Raw genomic sequence first — 5,343 nt, 5'->3', positions numbered from 1 at the left:
GAATCAAGGCAAGGAACCAAATCGCATGAACAAGAAAAGACACCCCCCGCACATACCAATGAAAATTCAACTTCAAACTTAAATCCAAGGCTAGAAAACAGGGCTACAGAAAGGAGGTTAAAAGCAAGTGTCCGCGTCCGGCGCCTAGTCTAGTCTCCTGGTCACGAGCGGAGACCTTCACAGGCGCGAGCCTTGCTTCATATTGCCAGACGAGGGCCCCGCCTTGTGCCGCCCTTGACCGCCGTTGGGGCGTCCGGAAACCAGGACGACGCCAAGGGGCAAAGGGGACGCCAGCGGCGCCCTCGGCGACCACGGGCCCTCTGCCGGGGGCAAGTCTCGCCAGCGCCTCCCTGTCAGAGGACCTACCTCCGGGCGACGCCTTGCTCCGTGCGACCCGGAGAGGCGCCTTGCTCCCGGCTCCTCCCCCACAGCCCACAATGCGCCTTCCCTGGCGAAATGGGGGCTGCCGTGCTGGGGCCGTCGTCCACCGCTGTGACCTGATTCACTTGCGACCCATGGTTAGCGTAAGCCTGCTCCTGAGTGATTAGTGGTACCCTATAGCTGCTGTCGCCGGCATGGTTGGTGAAGCCTTCGGGTGGCTCTTGGAAGGCCTCAACTTGCAGCGTCTCCTCTCCCCAACCTGGCTCGAGGAACGAGCCGAGGTCAACTTCCGGCGTGTACTCTTGTCCCATCATGCGGCACACATAGGCCTCCGGAGCCGTCACCTCGGAAACCTCGCTGAAGTGCCCCACGCTCCACGCCGCCTGGCCCGGCGCTCCAGGGAAGTAGGGTGGCATCCTGCCAGAACCATGGAGGGCGATGCTTACGCCTACAACCATTGGGGGAGGCACAAGTGTGGTTCGGTGTCCGGCGCCGCTGGTTGCGCCGGTGCCGATAAAACCTCCTAGTGTTCTTGGGGGCGTGCAGGCATGACGAGGACCACTGTGTGGCCCAGCCGCAGCCTGAGGCGTAAGCAAGGAGCAGAAAGGTGATGCACCCATGGCTGCGGCGTCCAGTAGCTCGGCCACACACTCCAGCAATGCATCTCGGCCGCTCTCAATCAGACGGCATCGCAGCAGCTCTCGCGCCACCATGAGCGCGGCCCTCATGTTTACTTATTCCCGCCAGGTGTGCGGCGCCATTGACACGGCGTAGCTGGAGGCTCTTGCAGTGGCCCATGCTTGCCGTGGTGTAAGGATGGATGGCATTTGACCGTGCTGCCCAGACCCCACAGCATTTGGCGGTGTGTGTGTCTCCTGGAGCATGCGGTTGGGGTCTTCTTGGGCTGCCGCCGCCGCCCGAGCTGGCCTAGCTTCCCAGTGGTCGGCGTCAATCCTCAGGTCGCCAAACATCGGAGCCGCAGAGTGTTGGCAGATCAACTAGTGGAAGGGAGGCTCGTCACGCCCCTACCTGGCACGCCAAATGTCGGATTTCGGGTTCCGGCAAAATCCATGAGGTTTGAACACTGATGTGCGCACGAAGATCGCTCCCCCTCTAGCTCTCACACTCACCACAATCTCATGTCTTAGCGCGTCAAACTCGCAGAACAAAGGGACACAAGATTTATACTGGTTCAGGCCACCGTTGCGGTGTAATACCCTACTCCAGTGTGGTGTGGTGGATTGCCTCGTGGGCTGAGAATGAACAGTTACAAGGGGAAGAACGACCTCCTGAGGAGAGGTGTTCTTGTGCTTGGCGAGCTTGTGTGGTGTCTGGTGGTCTGAATGATCCTCTCCCCTTTGCCAAAGTGGTGGCTAGTACTATTTATAGATGCCCTGGTCCTCTTCCCAAATATTGAGTAGGAAGGAATCCCACAACCGCCAAGTTTGAAGGGGGCAGCTAGTACAAGTTATCCTGACAAAAGTAGTCTTCGCTTGCCAAAGGCTCTGGTGCTGACGCCGTCTTGGGCTCCACGGTGACCTCCGTCCTGCCGTCCTGCTAGTCTTGGTCTTGTTGCACCGATATGGAAGCCTCGGGACTCCGCGCCTGAGCTTTCCTCTTTAGCACCAAAGTGGAAAAAAGGACACTGCGCGCCTTGGTCGTCATGGCTTACGTCACGGGGACCTTGCGAGGTCTCCCTTGCCTTGATCTCTCTGCCCCTCACAAGCCAGCCTGGTGAGGCCGCCCCAGAGGAGGTCTTGCATCGTCCACCTCGCGAGGCTTGGCCCCTTGCGAGGGTCTTGAGTGCTTGCTGGTGAAGATGGGCCGCACAGGGCCGCTGGTGGAGCCACGCCATGGGCCGCAGGCAGGCATGTCTGGGGACCCCCTTTCCCAGAACACCGACAACCACATCTTCCCCAGCTCCCCGTCGTCCCCTGCCTAGGCCTCGTCGTCGTCCACCGCCTCGGTGCTCTTGGTGCAGCGTGGTCAATGTGGTCAACTACCGACTTCCATCGGAAGTGTACTGTACATGGAGAGGCTGACAGCTGGGTCCACGGCCGCACATAAGGAAATGCCTCCTTATTACGCGCAAAATAATGATTCATCCACCTGACAGCAGGGACCCACCAGATGGGCCACCATATTTCATGAAAAAACTTTTCCCCCTGACTGCTGGGACCCACCAGCTACATCTTCGCTCGCAAGGAAGTGCATCCATATTACGGGCAATAAAAATGATTCGCCCCCTGACTGCTGGGAGCCACCAGCTACATCTTCGCATGCAAGGAAGTGCGTGACAGTCAGGACCCACCTAGTCGAAGCGTACGTAGCGTTGTCATTCTAGTCGCGAACGTGTACGTACATACGATCGGTCTGTCTGCAGGGTGTAGCGATAAACCATGGCCGTGTAACGAAGGGCACGTGTCGTAGTAGAGGTGCGCACGTGTCGTAGTAGAGGCGCGCACGTAGCATGTACACACACGTACAGCGGCCAGGGTGCAAGAAAGTAAATATAGCCACGTACGTTCGGGCGGGCGGGGTCTCAAACGCCTACTCGCGCATACGTATGGCCAGGGCTCGTGTACATGGCTGGGTCGGAACTGAGAAAATGCGTCATCATCGTGTTCATTGGGAGGCAACAAAAAGCATTGTGTTCATCAGGAGGCAACGGAACGCATGCTATCCATCAGGAGCCAACCGGCTTGGACAGAACAGCCGATGGAAACGAGGCCTGGTGTACCGTAGAACGGAGGAAATGACCTTATGTTCGAACGACCACAGTTGAAACAGGATCCTGTTAATCGGGAGGGGTATGGCATACTGCAAAACAGAGGAAACAGACTTCTCTTGGACTTCCTACGGTGGAAATGGGGTCCTGTTGATCGGGAGTGGTATGGCGTACCGCAAAACGGAGGAAATGGACTTGTGTTTGAGCGCTACGGTCGAAACGGGGGTCGTGTTCATCAGGAGGGGTGTGGCGTACCGCAAAACGTGACTCCACGAGATACTGTTCATCTCCACCGTCGACTGCCTCCACGGGCTACTGTTCATCCACCGTCGACCTCCTCCAGCCTCCACTTGTGACTGTTCATCCATGGGCTCCAGTTCATCCAGCCTACACTGCGTGCTCCTCCACCAACTACTGTTCAACCAGCCCTCTCCATGGGGTCCTGTTCAACCACCCTCCACGGGCTACTATTCATCCACCCCTCCACCGGTTACTGTTCAACCAGCCCTCCATGGGGTCATCCTGTTCATCCAGCCCTCCACGGGGTCTTGTTCATCCAGCCCTCCACGGGGTCCTGTTCATCCAGCCCTCCATGGGGTCCTGTTCACCCAGCGGCAATGGCCTCTACTACCATGGGGTCCTGTTCATCCAACCTCCCACCGGGAACTGTTCATCCAAACCCTCCCAACAACTCTAACTATTCATCCAGAGGCAGCATCGATTGGCTTCAGTTAGCTGGAGTAGCGAAGGAATCACTTGGATTCAGTTAACAACAAGAGATTGATCAATCGCTCGGGTTCAGTAATGCGTAGCCTGCAACACCTCGCTCGGGTTTCCTACCTCTTGAGCACTGCGTTAATTTTCCCTTGAAGAGGAAAGAGTGATGCAGTAAAGTAGCGTAAGTATTTCCCTCAGTTTTTGAGAACCAAGGTATCAATCCAATAGGAGATCATGCTCAAGTCCCACGCACCTACACAAACAAATAAGAACCTCGCAACCAACACGATAAAGGGGTTGTCAATCCCTTCACGGTCACTTACGAGAGTGAGATCAGATAGATATGATAAGATAATATTTTTGGTATTTTTGTGATAAAGAGAAATAAAGATGCAAAGTAAACTAAACGACAATAGAAATAACTAAGTATTGGAAGATTAATATGATGAAAGATAGACTCGGGGGCCATATGTTTCACTAGTGGCTTCTCTCAAGAGCATAAGTATTACGGTGGTGTCGGCATTCTGGGAACAGGGGTCCCCAGACTTGCCTGCCTGCGGCCCGCGGCGTGGCTAAGCCAGCAGGCCGTACGACCCATCTTCACCAACAAAGCACCCAAGACCCTCTTGAGGGGCCAAGCCTCGCGAGGCAGACAACGCAAGACCTCCTCTGGAGTGGCCTAGCTAGGCAGGCTCACGAGGAGCGGAGATATCAAGGCAAGGCGAACCTCACGAGGTTCTCGTGACGTGAGCCGTGACGATCGACACCAGGCGTGCGCCAGCGCGCACATCGTCCTTTTTTCCTCTTTGGTGCAAAGGGGGCAAGCGCAGCTACAGAGTACCGCGGCCTCAGGCAAAGGTTGTCATTTCGGTGCAACAAGACCAAGACCATGGACTGCAAGACGGAGGTCACCGTGGAGCCCAGAACAACGTCACCACCAGAACTTTGTGCAGGCGAAGACTACTTTTGTCAGGATAGCTTGTACTAGCTGTGCCCCTTCAAATTAGCCCGCCATTGTTGGCTCCCTTCCCGCTCGATATTTGGGAAGAGGACCAGGGCCTCTATAAATAGGACTAGCCACCACAGTGGAAAAGGGGGAAGAGAGAGAGAAGGCATCTGATCTGGGCTAGAGAAACCACCCCCACGCACACAAGCTCACCGAGCACAAGAACGCCTCAACGCCAGGAGGCCGTTCTTCCCTTGTATCGTTCATCATCAGCCCAAGAGGCAATCCACCACCACACTGGAGTAGGGTATTACACCACAACGGTGGCCCGAACCAGTATAAACCCCATGTCCTTCTGTGTTGTGAGTTCGTCGAGTTCGTCTGCGAGATCCTATCGAGGTAGGGCGTAGATCGATTGGAGGGACAGACTTCGCACGCACCCCAGTGTTCGAACCTTAAGGGTTTGCTGGGACCCCATACTCCGACATTTGGCGTGCCAGGTAGGGGTGCGCCGGAGCTTTTCTCCATCAACCAGCGCCCCATACTGTCGCACCGCGCTCCCATGGCAGGT

The sequence above is a fragment of the Triticum dicoccoides genome, chromosome 3A (genome assembly GCF_002162155.2).
Source record: "Triticum dicoccoides isolate Atlit2015 ecotype Zavitan chromosome 3A, WEW_v2.0, whole genome shotgun sequence".
Lineage (NCBI taxonomy): Eukaryota > Viridiplantae > Streptophyta > Magnoliopsida > Poales > Poaceae > Triticum > Triticum dicoccoides.
The sequence above is the reverse complement of the archived record's forward strand: the minus strand, read 5'-3'. Positions refer to the sequence as shown.